Source organism: Heliangelus exortis, chromosome 18 (genome assembly GCF_036169615.1).
Source record: "Heliangelus exortis chromosome 18, bHelExo1.hap1, whole genome shotgun sequence".
Taxonomy (NCBI): domain Eukaryota; kingdom Metazoa; phylum Chordata; class Aves; order Apodiformes; family Trochilidae; genus Heliangelus; species Heliangelus exortis.
In genome coordinates this window covers 9,886,391-9,905,283 of record NC_092439.1, presented here as the reverse complement: position 1 = coordinate 9,905,283, position 18,893 = coordinate 9,886,391, and the positions used below count along the sequence as shown (strand labels likewise).

The 18,893-nt window shown below is 41.8% G+C and overlaps 1 protein-coding gene across 4 annotated transcripts in view; it reads right to left on the bottom strand.

The window, feature by feature from the left end:
* The window catches only part of LMO1 (LIM domain only 1), a 62,684-nt gene that overhangs the window by 25,788 nt on the left and 18,003 nt on the right, over positions 1 to 18,893 (bottom strand). Inside the window, exon 1 of one of the 4 annotated variants that reach the window (XM_071761792.1) lies at positions 15,253 to 15,276. The exons of the other annotated variants lie outside the window; for them this stretch is intronic. The gene's annotated coding sequence lies outside the window, so the exon portion shown is untranslated. Of the gene's footprint in view, positions 1 to 15,252; positions 15,277 to 18,893 lie in introns of those variants that run through there. 4 annotated transcript variants of the gene reach the window in all.

Here is an 18,893-nt window from a genome sequence, read left to right as displayed (position 1 = left end):
TTTTACAAGAAATTATGCTGATAAGAATGAAAAGTGGTTTCTTGGCATTAGCTGTTGTATACAGTTCTATAATGAGTTCCTCTGAGCTGATGAATAGAGGCAGAATTTTAGTACTATTACCCTGGAAAACAGGAAAGATGCAAGTAAAATTGCAAGACATTTCTTTTTTCTCTCTCTTTTTTTTTTTTTTTTCTTTTTTTTTTTTTTTTTTTTTTTTGTGAAATAACTTGGAAAAGCTTTGGTGGCAACTCTGCTGCAATTCACCATATATTTCAGAATAAAGTGAGCACTAAGGGTTTGGGGCAAGTTAGCATGACATTTAGTTTGCATTAAAGCATCCTAGGGTCCTAGGAAATATACCATAACAGAACATATTCTACTCTATTAAGCATTCAGGAACATCACAGCATTCAGAATATGGATGAGAAGCTGGAATTGCACAAGACATTCCTCTTCTTACGGTTGACCACTGAGTTGAATTCAAGCTGATCCTAAGGGAGCTGTTTTCATTAACCTACAGTAGCTCTCTAATCCTATTCCTTGAATTTCAGACCACCACCTCTACAAGAATTTATGACTTGCTGCCTGCACTTTGGATGGTACTCACACTTTACTCTTTTCCTCAATGCATCCTGCTCCTCTGGATCATTACCACTGCTTCATGCAGCAACCGTTCCCCTTAAAGTGGAAGTCTGCTCTTCAATTCAGTTATTTATGCTCCATTTAATTCTCACCAACATACATGAAGATGCTGATGGCTACACTTGGTTAAAAACAATGGGAAAAACCTTATATCATATGACCTAGCAAAGCGTGCAGAACTTAAAGCCTCCTGAAATGCTGAAATGTACCGCCTGAAGTCTGGCCCGGGTGTATATTTACTAATGCTTTGCCTGAAACCTCAGACTAAAAAGAAATCCTAAACCACTAACCTTCAGCTCCAAAAATGCTACGCTTCAGGGCCAAAAACTTCCTGAGCAGCTTTTCCACTGCTCCATTTCCATGGGACTCTCTACCTCTTGATTTGCTCAGTTTTCGTCCACCTCATCATGAGATTCCTGACTGCTGAAAAGCACTCCTTCACTGAACTAATGAAATAAGGAGTCTTAAGTGCCCTGCAATCCTTTTTAGAAAAGTCTGTATCTCCAGATGAGTCTCAATTTCACAGCATCAGGGAACTGTGTGCCAATGCGCTGAACCGGAACGCCAGGGCCAGCAGGAGCTGCAGACAACAATGCTAACATCAGGGTTATTTTAGATTAGAGCACTTCCAAATCAATTTTGGATTCAAACTTTTAAATGCACTCTCCAGAAGGAATCTGCACCGACTGAGTATTTTCAAGGCTAATTTTCTAAGCTTGAATGAAGCTCATTCTTATCAAAGAAAAAGACACAACTAACCTCTGCAACAAAGGCTGGGGCACGGCTGGAATATTAGGTAGACAATGGTCCTAAAAAAGGAACAAACTCCCTAAAAAATCCATAAAACTGCAAACAAATACCACTACGGATGCTGTTGGCGAGAGATTTTCACTGAGATCAGAAGCTGTCCTGACATTTGGGATCCAAAAGCACCCCAGCACCTAAGGGGCCCCATCTTCCAAGAAGCTGCCCCATCCTGGCAGGGTAAGGGCAGACTCGGGGCTCCCTGGGGCAGCAGGGCTGTGCTCTGGCAACGTGCATCATGCTGCAGTGGGGTAGAGAGGGAACTGAACATCTTGCTGGACTAAAGATCCCACAGAATTAAGACAGATCCTCAGCACTCTGTGGAAGGAAAGTGGCTGCGATGAGAGAAGGGAATGTCTAAGACAGATGGGAGAGTTAAGGTTAAAGTTCAGACCAGAAGCAATTAAGACGGGTAAGAGTCCTCTGCAACTTGACACAGGTTTGCTTTGTATTCAGAACTTTTCACTAGCATTAAGCATCTTAACTCGTGTATAGAGAGATTATAATTAAAACCTGACAAGCTTAAATTAGCCAGTTATAAAAGGTTCTCTAGAAAGCTTTTAATGTAGACTAAACATACCTATTAAAATGGAAGAAAGGGGAAAAAAAAAAAAAATCAGAGCCATTTTTAGTTACAATAGTTTTCCCTACCTAGATATCTCAGGAGATTAGACAAAATTAAAATCAAAGTTCTGCAACTGTCCAAAGCCACTTAAAAAGGGGGAGAGGGAGGAAGTGTGGTAATTAGAAAAACCGTTAGCCTGTCCCCCTCCCCCCCCCCCTCATTTAATAGCCCGCAGTCCTTTGGATGAACAGAAGCACTTCAGAAACCCCATTAAAAAAAGAAAGATCCTAATTTCCCTTCAGGATTTTGAGCACTTCAGGGAGTGCTCTATTATGGTTCTCCAGGGAATGATGCCAATCTGCCGTGAGGCTGGGCAGTTAGTGAGGGAGGCAGCCTGAGAGCTGCCTTTCCCTGGGCCACACCAATCACAGCAGAGGGAGCATTTTTACATCACTGGCTATTCAGATTAATTCCTAGTGTTCACATGATATACAATTTTCCAAGGAGTTCAAGAAACTGAATCTAAAGAAAATTTGCTTTTTGTCAAGGAAACATACAGTGTTCAATGACACCAGGTAATTTATTCTCCCTCAAAAGAAAGAAAATAGCTACAAATATTTTGGTATTTTAAGAAAAAGTCCACAGACTATAAATATCTGGAAACCAGGTTTGTGAGAATAAAAGTCATTAAGGGCAGGGCTGCCGCAAAGTCCACCTTATTACGTCTAAATCATGTTAGATTCCTTCTTTCCCTGCCTTGTCTCTTCAGAAAGCAGTACTCAAAAGATACAGCTGGATATCTAGCTGGGACACAGAAGCAAGCTTTGATTTCCCAGAGCACATCTGCAGCCCTGCCATGTCCTCCTCTTTGCTGCACAGGTCAAGGGAACAATCCCAGCTCACTCTCAGCACACCTTTCAGTGAGGAATCAGCTGCAGACATTGACTTATTAACCTGAAGAGCTCCTGAACAACCTTACATTATTCCTAGCTCTGATTGTTCCCAAGATGATGTCAGCCTCCCTGCAACCCTCACTTTTGAAGCTCTGGAGCAGATGCTTTTATATGCACGAAGTAAACGGCACGGGCGCGGGGCTGTAACCTGTTGTAGCCACCTGTTTGTTCCCCTGCTGGGGACTCAGAAGTGACATGATCCCAGCATCCGACTTGTGGGTGAGGATGGGAGGCAGATAGGAAGTGGAAGAAGACGTCAGCACAAACGTTATATAAAATATGGTGCAGCCACCAGCACAGTAGTTCTTCAAAGGAAAGAAAGAGCCAGCTCCTGTCCCTGAGAAAAATAATCACGCTGGAGCAGTGATGATTGCTCTAAACCCACGTCGTTTATCTGCAGCCCACATTCACTGCTTCCACATGCTAAATGTAACCCTTTTCTCAAATCTCCCTCAACCCTACTGTACTCCATGTGGTACCTCTTTTCAGAGGAGTGCCTGCATTATCTACGCAGAGGAAAAAAAGAATGTTACTTTAAAGCAAGCCATGATCTGCCACAGCAAAGCGGAAGAGTGGAAGATGAGTAATTTGTTACTTCAAGTGCTAGGAGGTCTTTTTTTTTTTTGAGTGCCAAAAGTATTTGAAGTGGTAATGTGGGTATGGAAATCTTAATTCATTTTGCTTCATCTTTATATCCCACCACTGTACTTATTCCTCAACTCACAGTGAACCAAAAATCTGATAAGGAAGAACAACATCTGCTCTGGATCTAAAAACTAATGGAAGCATGTGAAAGAGTATTTGCAAAACCTGAGATCCATCTGAGTCCTTAACTGAACTGCTTACAAACAGGAATTGTGTGAAAAAGAGTAGATATCTGCGTTTCAGGCACCCCAAAGGTCAAGTAAAAAAAATCTTTCCCATTTTTTTTTTATCCGTAGCAGCAATTTCACAGCCACTGCCAGGTGTGTGATTGGTACCTTGCTTTCAGAAAATTAAACAGCAGAAGACTTCTCCAGAGACTTCTCACTCTTTATGCAGGTTCAGCCTTATTTTCACTTCAGACCCAAACCTACTGCATCTGAAATCTGTCCCCAGTCCCAAACTGGGCCATTTGGAAACACAAAAGGAGTGGTAGATATGTCCTGAGAGCCAATTCAGCCCAGGAAGCTGAGAGCCAGTTTCTCCTCCCAGTGTTGTATCAGGACCATCACTGTGTCATCCACCCCCAATCCCACCCTGCCACTGCCTGGCCCTGCCCACAGCTGCCTAGGGCAGGGATTATTTTCCTGTGGGAGTGCCTGGCAAGATCTCCTCTCCCAGGTGTGTGAGCCTCTGGTCCCCTCTGAGAATAGTTTGGCTCAGTCATCCCTGAACATCCTGACAGTGACATCTCCCCACTGCCTTCTGCTCTCCAGGCTGGAAAACCCAATTCCCTCAGCCTCTCCCTGTATCTACCACCACTAATATGGTGCTGGATTGACATCAGGGTTGCTAGGCACTCTCTGGTCTGTCAATAGGACAGATGGCCAACTTCAAGTGATGGACACTTATCTTGTTTTCAAAGGCCTACAGATGATTTCACAAATGACATGCTGATCCCTGAGAAGCAAAAATTTTATCACTTTTATATTGCTAAGGACACAAGTAGGATATATCCAAAATATTTGCTTTTTTTTTTCCCTAAACGAGCTCCACCATGAACTATTTCTACTGCCTAAGAAAACAGAAAATTTGAATTTTAAAAAAAATTCTTCTAGAACTCACACCGGGTTTTTTTGGGGTTTTTTTTTTTTTGCCTAGAGACTCTCATATTGCAACCACAGACAACTGGAACGATAAAACATGGCCATCTCCAGAGAGCAGTGAAGCCAACAGACAGCACGTAGACAGCGCTGCTTAGATGTCCAAGAAAATCAGGGAAAACCTTTCCTATACATTAGTGCTCTGTGACATCCTGTATCTATGCAAAACAGGCACCACTTCTGTATTTAAGACTTGCCCATCCCTGTCTCTGAGATCAGCCCTCACATTAACAAGAGTTCAGCTCTTGCTACGAAGGTCAAGGGCTCCGCCAGCCCTCCGGAGATTTGAGCTACTGGTTCCACAGAGTCTGCCAGTACCAAACCTGACACTTAGATTAGTAGTTACTCCCCAGACATATCTAGTTTCCCATTTCTTCAGTTTCTAATGTCTAAATACACTTGCAGTACAATATGCAAACCTCCACAGACAATATCCTCTCTTCTCTTCAGCTGTGGTGGGAGGAATGCCTATTTTTGCAGGAAAAGGGTGTACTTTATGTTAATGTATTAGCATACTAATATCCCTCTGAGCTCTTATTTTTGTTACAGAGCATAGAAAATGGTAAAGATGCATCCCACAGTTAGCATCACATTATCAGTGCTCAGAGAAATATTTTGGAAGTTAGCATTTAAGACAGATGCTCTGCATTAAAAACACCAGAGAACAATCAGTCTTTTGATATGCAGTTCACGGATGGCTTCATCACAGCTCCATTTGGTGGTTTTACTTGAAGCAATACGGTGCAAAACTATAGATCTCCCTGTTAAGGTCTGAATCAGCCTACACACCTGCATATTAGACCCTTCTGAGGGCAATGAAGAGTTAAACCAAGGCACCACTTCCCATTCTACACAACCAAGTCAGAACAATCCTGTGCCCCCACCTCTTACACAGCCTTAATATGTTACAATTATTGCTCACTTTTATTTGTTACAAACAAGATTTACTTCATTTTCATCCTGAACTGTAAAGTGGCAATTTCCCCTGGCACTTCCACACTCTGGAACCACTCCTGCACACCCAGGACAAGTGCTGCCACCTCACACAAAGGCCACTGTCCCCTTGGTGCAGGATGCAAACATCTTGGAAGTCCTACAAGTAGAAGGGTCAGCCTGGGTAATTTTTTTGTCCAGCTGCCAGGAATTTTTAAAAAGGAAGGATACAAAATGAAGCTTAAACAGGAGGTATTAAATCTTACTAGGCCACTATGCACCAAGGCCATTAAGAAAGTTTGAAATTACAACAGAGCTCTACTAAAAAGCCTACAGACCTGGTTCTCCAAGGCTACATATTTAAGCAGCTTGCCCAGGCAGTGTCTATCATTCAATATGCTTTACCACTTTTACACAAGCTCAAAACTGCAGGAGCAGACTACACAAAAGCTGTTCTTACACAGCAAGTGGTGGTGGAGAACAACTTGTCCCCAGCAGCTCCACTGGGGAAAATGGGCACCAACTTTATTCCCACTAACTCCATCCATTACATGGCTGTGCTGCTCCCTTTCCCTCTTCTATTTACCAAAGGACTTTCTGTAAAACTGCCACTGGTTCTTATTCAGTTTCATTAATTCACAGACACTTCTGCAGAGAAGGTCCACATTTGGATACAGCACACCTTGTAAAGTGTGGTGAGAAATAAAATAAGCAGCAGCAATGCAGAGCTCAGGCCAGAGGAACAGCAAGAGGATATCAAATGCTGCTTTAAGTGCTGATATATTTGTGCTTTGAAGGAAAAATGCCTTCAGGAATCGCAGCAGGAGTCACCTCTACATAAAGACTTTGCATATAAAGGGACATTTATTATTCTCAATTAATGGCATCCTGATAGACACGTTTACATTGCTAAGTGTCAGATTCAGCAGAATACAAAATGACTGAAGGCCTCTTATTTTGCTCTGAAAATGGCCATAAAAGGATCTAAAGACGACAAGAGAAAAAAAAACAGTTTCTAAAAGACACGGGATGTCCTTTGATTCCTTCCAGCCTGAAGCCTGGTTAGTACAGCAAGGCTTTCCAAATACAGACTTAAATACCTGCAAACAGCAAAGTGAATTGCCACTACAGCTCCTTTACAGAATTTGGCGACGTTCACACCGAGAGGCAGTAATAGATCTTGATCACATCCTCCCATGGATTATTAGGGAAACCTAATGTGGCAGAACACTGTAGAGTAGGTTTCTGGAAAAATGAATAGCTAGAATTCTCAAAAGAATTTCACACTTTGCAAGCAAAACGTGTGTAATGTTACTGGATTTTAGACCAACATATCAGAAATATTGTCTAAAAAGAGACAGAATAAATATCTTGATCTTGTGAGGGAAAATTATTTGGGGGGGGGAAATCTGAAAGTGGAAAGCTGCTTCAGTGACATTTCTGTAATTGAAGTGCCAGTAAATTCTTCACACATACACACATGGGCCCACTGGTTGCTGGTGGCAGGGTGTGCATATGGCTGGGATTGATACACGAGTGTTTGTCACTCGTGAGCCTCCCTAAGGCTAGAGAGGAAACCTAACATTCACTCAACCATGAGCAGAGAAGGACCATATGAAAACAAAACCACCAAAACAAAACATGAGAGTAAAAATAAAAGTGCAGATACTTCAGGCCTTCAGCCCAGTGCCTGACTCCCTGAAGCACAATGGTTTGCAGCTTTCACAAGTGATTTTGAAGAGTTTCTGTGTAAAGGCACAAGGAGTCCTTGCTTTTGGTCCCAACTGAATCCTCTCTCTACTTCTTTCCTGGTGCTACCATGTTCTGCTGTTGCCTCTGACAGGGACTCCACAGGCATCCTCCCGGTGCTCCTTTTTAAGTCATCTCCTCCAAATAATAGATGTATTCCCCAAAAGTATTTTTTTGCATATCAACTGTCCTTTCTCTGCTGGAAAAGTCTACAGACTGTCTGGTTTACCAGAAATCAGAACACTGGTTGGTTTTGTGGCTTGGTGGTTGGTTTTTAAGATTAAGAATGTCCCATAAAAAATGAAACCTCTTTATCAAGTTTATGTTGTAGTTCACAGATCTGAGGACTTCAAATAAAAATGCCTAACTATGTATTCAACTACATAAATCACCATGTTGTGGGTATTCCTGCCTGGTGGCTTGATGTTAGTCCTGTTAATAAATAATTCAGTACTCAAACAATAGCTGCTAAATTTAAAAAGCACCCACAAAACCTGCTAATGTTAACTGGAGCTTTCAATGGTCAGATTAGTTTCTTGGTCAAGGTTGGAAAAGCAATTTACTACTATGGGGAAAATATGAGTGCTGAAAAAGAAAGAATTCAGCAACACCTCCAACTATGAAAGCTGTTCCAGCCATCAGACTCCATATGTCACTGCTGACAGGGAACCAGCAATGCCAGTTATCTGCAAGAGATGTTGAGTGGTCTCCAGCATTCTGAAAGCACCATGTTTCTGTGTAACTGTAAGTGTGCTGCCAGATTTAATGTGACAGGCTACACTTACATTGTCCTAAAATTCTTCAGCAAAGGCTGGGTAGATTAAAGAGATGAAACTTTGCACTGAACTATCTTAAAACTTCCATGAAGTCCCCTCAACTAGTTCCTCTGGAAACACTAATTTGTAGTTTGTTCAGCAAAAAAACCTCTGGAAGCCGTGAGGCATTCTGGCATATAAGACATAGATTTATATTACCAGCAAAAAGGCAGTTTTCCTCCCTTTTAAGTGATGGAAAGTCAATTTGCATCATAATTACAACCAAGGCCCTGTAACGTTACTTTTTAGTTAAAACAGTAAACTACTATAATAAAAGTGTACCTGGGGAATATTTAGAGAAAGCACTAATGATTTCTTCCCTAGTGGTTAATAAATTCACTTCCAGATCAATTTGTTCATGATAGAAACTTGAGAGCATAAACAGTTACACAAGCACATTAGAGTGTGTCTTTCTCAGTATAAATGATTTATTACAATGATTAGCAGCACATAAACAATTTAAAATACAACTCTAATTAGCTTTTTGGAAGAAAAAGAGAAAAACCTTCCTGACTCCCTCTACACATTATGTTTTACTTTTCTAAGTGTGTACTTTTTAATTAAATCCAAATGTCACAATAAATTTAAAGTGTTTTATTACCACTCTGCCTAACTAAGCCATTCATGCAAACACCCATTATATTAAACCAGATGCAGGACTGAAAGCAGTTGAGAGAGGAAAAAGAGAAGGGGGGAAAAGGCAATTACTTCTATATTTGACAAGAGATTTGTACAAATGTTTAAAGACAAGAAGATCTTTGGCAAGCGTTATCTGTTTTATCCAGAGAGGCCAGCCAGCTAATTGCTCTTTAATACCTGTTTCCAAGTTTGAAAACATCAAACCCGGTGAAACTTTCCCCGTTGAAAGCAAAAGGAGGAGGAGGAAAGGCAGAAAACCAACTGGTGTAAAATCTAGCAGTTTGCCACCAAAGCAATCCACCTCTACCTGTACACACACACACACACACACACATCCTTTTTTGTGGATGAAAAGGGGTAATTTCTAAAAATGCTGTGAGCCCTCCCACAAGAAGGCTGAAGATGAGCCTCTGCCATTCCCAGTGCTGCCCATCCCTCCCTGGGCTAGGGGACAAAATGCCACCCCCCTGGGAGGCTGCAGTCCAGAGGGCAGGGGGTGCTCATCCAGCCCATGTTACCAGCATCCCAAACACCTCTCCCAGAGCCCACACCCACTCCCAGGGCAACCAGCACAACCAGGGATCCTGGCCACCACCAGCAGGGATGGGCATTTCCCTATTACTTATGGGGAAAAGAAGAGGGACAGGCATTCAAACATGGTCACTGAGGTACCTGTGCAGCTAAACTGATGCTGAGATGCTGAAGATACAGCCTGGGGTGGCTGCTGAGCACCTGAAGGCCCATGGTCAGTCTCTGGTTGCTTTGCAGAGGTGCTGTGGGGTGGGGGTGCTGGGAGCTGGAAGGAGGGATGGAGGCAGGGAAACCCAGCCCCAGAACCTCCCTGGCTCAGGCAGTGATCCCAGTGCCTCAGGGCTACCCTGCAGCACTTTGTTTTACTGCTACATCAGCAGCCTAGGTCTAAACAGGACAGATTTAGCCTAGTTCAGACAAAAGCTACTCATTAAAGAAAGCAGCCATGATTATTAAAATAGGTTAAAGTAAATGGGCCCTGTGCAGATAAAGCTTTTGACCTTAGCGTGCAGCTCTCTCAAGAACACTTTAGCATAATTTATCTAAATTAAAAACCAAACACCAAATTCTAAAATGGCACAAAAAGATCATTTAAAAATGCAATTAAAAAAGCAGGTCAAGGGTTGGAAATTAGTAATTACTACTACAATTAGCCAAAATCAGACAGAGACACATAAATTGTGCATATTACTGCAGTTCATGTCAGAAAGGCAAATGTGAATAGATCACAGGAAAAAAAGTCAGCAAGTTGCAGAACTGCTTATGTGATTAACCTCTGCAACAGCAGAAGACCCACTCTGGTAGGTTTGCATTGGTTGTTTCTAGAGAAGCTCTGCTAGTGACTATGCCCAGCTAGCAGACCACTCTCTTTCACCAGTTATTTAATTCTTTGGAAACCAATATTTTGATTTCCTTCTGGTCTAAGATCTTAGTGCATCTTCATCCTATTACTTGTACCTTTGCCCTTCACCTCCTGTTTTAATGGTTCTGAGAAAGGTCAGCTTCTGAACATCCTGGTATTGAGAAGAGGTCATTTGCCAAAAATGCCACCTGCTAGAGTCCATATTGTTTGAGTGCAAAAGCCTATTGAGAACTGCCAAGGACAGACCATAAAGGATTTCTTAAACAGACTACTTAACACTGGATGGAGACAGAAATACTTTGTATGCAACTAACATCCTTCAGATGGTTTTCCATAGGTTTTGGGGAGCAAAAGATAATTTAACAATTAGTACTCTGTTCCCACTTCAATCTCAGAAGGGGCTCTTTGTGAGCTTCCTTGGAGCAACGTTGAAAGAGCACAGTGGGAAAGAACAGACTGACTACTGTTTTGAACTATAACCAAAATGAACTGTTCTCCAGGTCCTCCCTTGAAAGCTATCAACTACTTTAGGTTAGATGAGGAAAATCTAGGTTCAAATCTTATTCAGGCTCCAGTTTAATTTTGAGAGCTCAGAAGGCTCCACAAATCATTTTAAGTTAAAGTAATGAAAATAGGTGAACTTGAGAAGGTGGACAGGCACGAATGATCTCCTCCAAAATAGGGAAGAATCCATCTGTTCCCTTTTAAAGTGTGCAAAAGTCTTTGTAGCAGTAATGAAAATTCAGGGATGTAAGTCATGGACATCATAGCAGTCTATTAGAGAGAGGAGTGGGGCTGTATTACAGAATCCTGGTAGCAGTGGTGATTATATAAAAAGGATGCTGCAAAGGCAGCATAGCAGAGGGCAAGTCAAAGGATTCAAGGACTCAAGAATCTCAATTCTTCAAAAATGGAGGGAGAAATGAAGATTTCTGTCTTTTGAAGAGGCAGGATGAGTACAGAGCCACACAGATGTGTGAAAGAAGTGGGAAAAAAATGGAGGTGTTAAAGCAGGATGTGCTCCTCTGGTGCAGAAGGCAAATGGCTCCAAGTGAAGCACAGATGGGTTTCACCACAGCTGGCACAGGAGCAACTGTGAGGAAGGCTCTCCTCCTGTACTCAAAGACCTGGTTAACTTTAGATTTCCAAAGATACTTATATGCTTTAATTGCAAATCTCCTTGCTAATATTTTTTTAAATATCACTGTCAGTGGAGCACATGTTCCATTCGGTTTTGTTCCTCTGTATTTTAGAGGAAAAACATTTTGCCAGAATCCCTATTATACAGCAGAGTAAATCCAGCAAAGGGGAAGGTGAGGATGACACATGGAATTGCATAAGTGACAGTGAGATTAGCATTTGACACAGAACACAAAATCTTACTCTCAAAGTAAACTGGAAACAGACTGACAGGCAGAGCCCATGCTGATCTGATCTGCCCTCAGGTATGCTATTGAAGCAACAAGCACATCAACTTTCATGGGGTTTTTTTGCAATTCAGCACTTAGTGTTCAGGCCTAAGATGTGGAGAGCAGAATTTCATCCCACTACAGATTACCAAAATGCTGCTATTTTGAGAAAGTTACTTTATTTTCATTGTCCTTCTCAACTTTTTTTTTTTTTGTTTGGCTTGGTTTTTTTATGCTTAATTCAAGCATTCTAAGATGGAGATTATTTCTTGCTATTCTGTATACATTGTTTTACATAGCATAGTACCAGGTAAGTATAAACATACGTCACAGAAAGTCCTATTCTTTTTCTTGTGTTTGTTTTTTTTTCCTACATGATGTCTTAGTGGTTTATTACAGGACATAAAAAGCATTTTCACCATTTATTTCCTGGAAATATTTTCATTCAGCATCCACAGGGTGTGTCAGACCTTTCCCTAACTGGGTAGGCATCTCTGATAAACTCAAGGGTAAACACTTGAGCACTCTGAGAGCTTGCAGGGAAATGCTGAGTAAACACAGCCTGGCTATCAGCCCTGCTCCTTTAATGACAAACTCATTCAGATGTTCAAGTTGCCTCCAGCGCTTGATCATGATATGCACCACGAGGAAAGCTCAAAATCAACTCCTCCTCCTGCATTCTCATACAACTTCAAACAGTAATACACACTTACCTGGCTGGCTTTACAGATCTTGCTTTGATAAGCAAAATTTTAACTAGGTTAATACCATTTGAAGAGTATGAATTTAATTGAAACAAAATGAGACTTGTCACACCGTTCGCAGCTGGTACTGAAGTAACAACTCACATGACTCTCTTGTAGCTGGAACCAGCATAATAATCTTCACAACTGGCTCTGTTCTGTAGATCTAATGGAAATTTAACCCAAGACAAAGAAATATTTGCTTTCTTTGATTAAACATGACCAAGGAGTGTTCTGTGAAGAGTCAGTGCTGTAAGCTCACAAGCTAAATGAGAACAGCACACACTGAGAAACCCTGAGTACAGATCAGGATTTAGCAAGGGTTTTGTTGAGCTCAATTTTTTATCTAGTTCCTTAGGATGGGAAGTGAGTGGCAAACAAGTCATCATTTGAAACTTAAGCACATGGAGCTTGGCCCGTGATGAGGAAGGAGCCAACCACCCCAAGCAGAAAGAACACACTGGTGCACACACTGCCAGTGCCAGAAGACACCAGTTTGTAGCCTGGCATCACTTCTCACAGAGCACATCATTATGTCAGGTGGTTGCACTCAGCAGGGCATTTTCAGAAGCTACTTTAAGGCTAGCAAATGGAAGTGTGACACCTAACCCCCAGCCTTGTGTGAGTCAACACCAGCTGTTTCCCACACTGATGCATGACACCTTTGAGCACTGATGCTCACACGAAGCCAGGTTAAAAATCCTAATGCTATTACCAATTCCTGAAAAATGGGTAGAAATAATGATGCACCACACTCATTTTATTTGGCCTGTTTTGTTGGTTTTTTTTTCCTAGTCAAAGGAGCACTCTGATGCTGTTTCCACTACAGACAATCCCATCTCATTAAGGCCAAGCCTACAGGGTGGACCATACATGGGGAAGAGAAGAAGAAAGGATTATGAGAAGCTTAGGAGCTGCACTTGGTGAAAAACAGCTGCAGCAGTCAGTATCCCAGTGAGAATTACATTCCTTTCCCACTCTCCCCGAAGTATTTAATTCAGGGCAGAAGGGGTAGAACATGTTCACCTTTGAGCTCCCATGCCACAAGCAACCATATTCATTCAGCTTTCCTATTTAACTAAATGGAGTTCACACGTGCTACAGTATAAAGTTACCTCTTGCCAGCTGAAAGCAGCCCAATCAATGCAATACACAGAGAGTAGCATTTGAATCAGCCCTAAGTTAATTCTTAGTCGTCGAAACTGTGACAGCATGCTGACCCTTTCAAGTCAACTGGGAGCAGGCAATCTTTGCAGAAGATCCTCAGGCCTTTAATCAGATTCTCAGTGGGCTTTAAAGAGATACTACAGCATCAGTTTGTAAACATCGCCCTAGTGAAAATAAAGATTACTTCTGACCCAGCCAATTACTCAGTCCCAGAAGATATATCCTAGAGTTATAATTGAATCAACTGTAGGGAAAGGAAATATATTTTAGGTGGGGGGTAACAGACCCAAATCTTAACTTAGGATGCAGGCAGCACCGCATCCAGTGGGAACACCAGACACAGTGAGAAACACTTATGAAAAAAAAATAAAGAGTCTGTTAAATCATCTGGTCCTTTCTCCTACCAGGACAAAATTAAGATTGCTCTTTTGAGCACAGAGCTCTGCTAAGATGAGTGCAAATTATCAATTGAAGCTCTTCCTGAAAAGTAGGTGGATGGGGAAAGACCAAAGCATTATTTTGAGGAGATAATATTAAGTATTTGTTTGCCACATCACAGAGAATCTGGGACGGGATGTCAGCTCCTAGTAGCAGGGATACACTGTAATATGAGTAAGCAATGAGAAAGAAAATGCTGGAGAAAGAAAGCAGAGAACTTGCACTCTGTGCCAAGTCTGCCAGAGACATTAAACAGTCTCTTGTTGCTTTACTTTAAAACTGTATTTTAACATTCAGAGCCCTTGCACTCCATTGCAGAGAGATATAATTACTGACTTAAAAATAAAAGTAATCACATTATTTATTCTGGAGCTATTACAGACTAATGTGTAACAGACATCACCAATGGCTCCAAGGGCCATTACAGCCTCACAGGTCAAGCCCTATTTGAAGGTTTTAAGGTTTGTGGATCACTGCTCTCAAGCCCAACAGCACGGGCAACACCTGCACACCACCACACATGCAGAAAAGCCAGGGCAGATTTCTAGGAACCGCAGCTGCTGAGGCATTTTCACACTCAGATCAACCCAAATCAGATCACTGTAAAGAAGCTCAAACCTGCAGACATGGCTTTTGCCTTTTCCATCTAGGCAGGAGTTCACCTGTCAGCTTCTGGCTAAGGCTTTTTTTTTTTTTTTAAGGGACCATTGAGGAAGAAAATGACACTGTACCCTTCATGCTTCCCCATCAGGGCCCCAGTTCTATTTCACTTTCCCAGTACTAAAAATCCCAGCCAAGTGACGGGTTTATAAAATTTTAATAGGAAAGAAAAAGGTATCCTCAGGCAGGATCTTATGTGCAGACTTTCACCATAAATGAATGTTCATGAAAATATGGGTTTTATATGGAAACACTGACAGAGCTTCATACACTGTGACATAAATGCCTCAGCATGGCCTGATGACTAAAGAAGGACTAGCAAGTCCCACCCATCTCCTGCAGCTCTCACACATCTCTAAGCCTCAAACCTCCAAGCCAATTTAACTTTGTGCCTCTACTGTTTCTGGGGAAGGCTGATCTAGAGACCAACTATTCTCAAGTCCAGAAGCTTTCAAGTTGCTAGCCTAGAAATATTATTATCCATTTCCCACTACTTCTAATGACAAGAAAATAGTTTTTGGTAAAAAGTCTGTTTACCTTTGTTTCTGGTGTTTCCTCTCGTGTCCTCATGCAGGGCAGACCAGTTTGGAAATGTAGACAAGCTGAGGCAGGGATCCCTCTGTCTTCATGAGCATCCTCTCTGTCCCTATTTCCACCTGGATTTATTGTCCCTGAGAATGAGTGACCCCTCATTAACTCGCAAGACACAAGGTCTTTCACTGCCTCTCTCCGATGTTATTAACAGGGATCATTATTATCAGTTTCTTACCCAATCTGTTCTAGGATTGCATTTGCCTTTTTCCAGCTACTTCACATCTCAGGCCAAGCACCTCATGTTCATGCCACCCTTGCCCTCTTCTGCCATTTCCAGCCGGTGGCAATTCCTGCTTGTAGCTGGTCCAGCAATTCCAACAGAGATTGTCTGGGGCTCCTGGACTCCTGTTTTCATTGCCCAGGAATGAGGGGCAACAGAAGAAGACTTCCCCCTCCCATCAGTTACTTGCACCACAAAACTTTCCAGTGGCATTTTCATGTGATCAGGAAACCTGTACTTTGTGTTCACAAAGGAGCCTTTCCATCCTCTATACTAAAAGGTAAACTGAATAACTTGTCTTTTAAAGCAGAATTTGTGGCTTTGGTTTCAGGATCTAAACTACCACTTCAGAAAACATGATGCTTGAGGTTCATTTCCCTTCATCTCCCAGGTTCAGAATAGAAGCATTATTTCTCACACACATACACAAAAAAAAAGAGATGCCACAAGTAACAGCCACAACCCACTTAGTCTGTCATTTCTTAAGGCAGCAGCAATGTAGGAGCAGTGCTCCATGGCTAAAGATATAAGAACCCAGGGCAGAGCTAAAGCAGTTCATTATTTTTTATCAGCCATCTGGTGTGTACACACACCTCTGCAAGTCAAAGTTTTACTTTCAGAAAACCTGAAGCTTTTTAACTGCATGAGGAAGATGGGTAACCAGGGAGGTCCCTCTATAACGAACAAAACCAGCGGTTCTCTCATGTGGGACAGAGACCTAAAGTGGCCAAGAACCAACTCCACCCAAAACCTTTTCACGATCTCTTCAGCACAAAATTGTCCTTTTCTTTAGCATAGGCACACACCAAAGACTAGAAGAAGAAACAGTGTGCAGGGTGGAAGCACCATTACGCAGTATTAAAATGTCAGAGGTTTAAGCTCTGTGTTGGTTTAGTCATAAGTTACCAACAACCACTGATGACAGACATAAAGCTTCCCTTAAATTATTAAGCATAAAACAGCGGACTGTAATATTTTGCTAAACCAAAGTACAGACACAGACAAAGATGTCATTTCAATATTTGAAACCAGCAAGTTTAATTTAAAATACGAGCAAACCAATAAGCTCAGAAAATAGCAATGTGTGAGAGGAAAATTACACTGCTAGAGAAAAAAGTGGAAGGACTTAAGAAATTTATAAAAGTAATCTCCAAGTGGAAATTAGAAATCAACCCCTAGAAACAGAATAACACAAAAGAAATATTACTGTCCACTTTCTAAATCAATATAACACTGCTACACGACAGAATTACCATGGTAACTCAAGTAAAAAGAATAAAGCAATTCTTATTATTTCAAAATAAAATCACAGCCTGAAGCCCAGCTTTTATTACAGCTGCTGATAGATCGCTGGCTTGTATTTATCTGAAATATTGCTTTTCAATCAGCTATTTTATGAATGTACAAATTTCACTGAGCAGCCCACTTAGACTGAATACTTAAAAAAACCCAAAAAGACTAGTCAATGAATTGATTATACATATGCATACATTTATTTAAAGGGAGTCTTATAATATTCTTTTATTTTACTCTATTCAAATTCAAGAGAGATCGGGGAATGAACAAGAATAAGTTCAAACCTGATTTAGTCTGACCTCTCTAAATTTCAACTTGGATTCCCAGGGAAAAAAAAACCCCAAAAAACAACAAACCCAACAAAACAACAATAAGAAAGAACAAAGAGGAATAACAGTCTACCCTAAATACTGCAGCCCCTGCACAAGGACAGCAAATGTGTGTACATCAGGGGGTGTGCACAAACAGAGAAGAAGAGACACATCTGTTCCCTCCTGATCAAAGGAAAAGAGAAAACACTGTCTAAATACTCAAGGACATTTTGCCTTGCCCTGCTGTGTACTTCAGACATTTCAAGCTTTGTTTGTACAGCTTGGAAAGTGCATCAAGCACAGGATACTTTCTCTTTGCTGAAGCCACGCTAAAGGCAGAGCTCAGTCAAGTTCCTCCACACCTCCACTTCTGGTGCAAGGAGAACACCAGCAAGCTACTTACTGCTCCCTCCCTGACTTAACATTCTAAAAGCATCAATAAGGAAAGAAAAGTTCTGTTAAAAATAACATTTCTCCTCTGCCCCTGCTGCTCTGGTCCCTCCTCCCTTTGGACACAGCAAACACCCAGGATGAGCTGAATACCAAGACAGTCACTGGGTACAGGGCAGAGCTCTTCTGGGACCTTGGAGTGATCATGCAGAGAACCAACACACCAGCAGGCTAAGAAGTTAAGGCACCACCTGCCAAAAAAGGGGTGCTAGGGAAACACCTGTAGATGGTCAAGATGCTTTACAGGACAGTTTTACCTCAGTTTTCTGTTGCACACATGAAAGAGCAGAGGGAAACGTGACCGAGGCCAACGATCATGGCAGGACAGGGAGGGGAACTGATGCTCAGAATTATGGCTGGTAGATGGGTCAGTGAAAGTGTTTCCTCAAAAATTTGCAATTACTTGGACCAAACCCCAGGGATTGAAACAAAGAGTTGCTTATGGAGGGGGAACAAACACAATTTCCACAACAACAGTCAAGGAGAGGAACCCTTGCAGTTGTGCTCCATCCTTGCCAGGAGATCTCCAAGTTATTTCCTCTTTCTTCTGCAGAGTTCTGACCTCCAAACCCAGAATGGGGAAGCAGATAGGCCCAGAAATGTGCCACAAAAAGAAGCAGCTTTGCAGATCCCACTCTCTTTTGCTGGGCAGGGCAGAAAGGGCTGTGCAGAGAGAAAGCAGAGCTGAACAAATCTGGGACAACTTTCGCAGAAGCCCAACTCATGCCACAGAGGGGTTAGATACTCAGGCCTGAGTTCCAGAGAATGCTAACTTGGGGTGCACAAACTCCTTAATATGGCTAAAATGCTTTGAGGATTAAAAGCAGCAGTGACATGCCAAGTATCATAGCTGGAAGTAAAGACAAATGCTGCAACAAGAGCAATAAGCCACCTGCCAGCTGCCTTTTATATTAAAATATTTCAGCATTCTTAGAGCTGTCTAATTCCCCACCTCTCTTTCCAAATCCGGAGGAACTTTGGGTTGTGAGTTTTGCCATGCAGCAGTGACACTGCTCATTATTTTTAAAATAGATTTAGAAGCTGTGATCACACTCAGCTCAATCTAAAAGTATGCACTGTCTTTTAGTGTAATGTGCTCCTTTGCCATCCACTGCAAATAGGTTTTAAAAGCAACGGTGGAAACAATGTGTGCTTAATCTGAGCACAGACTGCAGAGAGGTCACACACTCAAATATCCTGTTTTATGTGGTATCTGGTTGTATTTTAAAACACTCTTTCTAGAGACTTGAAGCCAGCTGAGGTCACAAACAATCATACACAGATTAGAAAAGGGAAGGAGCTGGGGG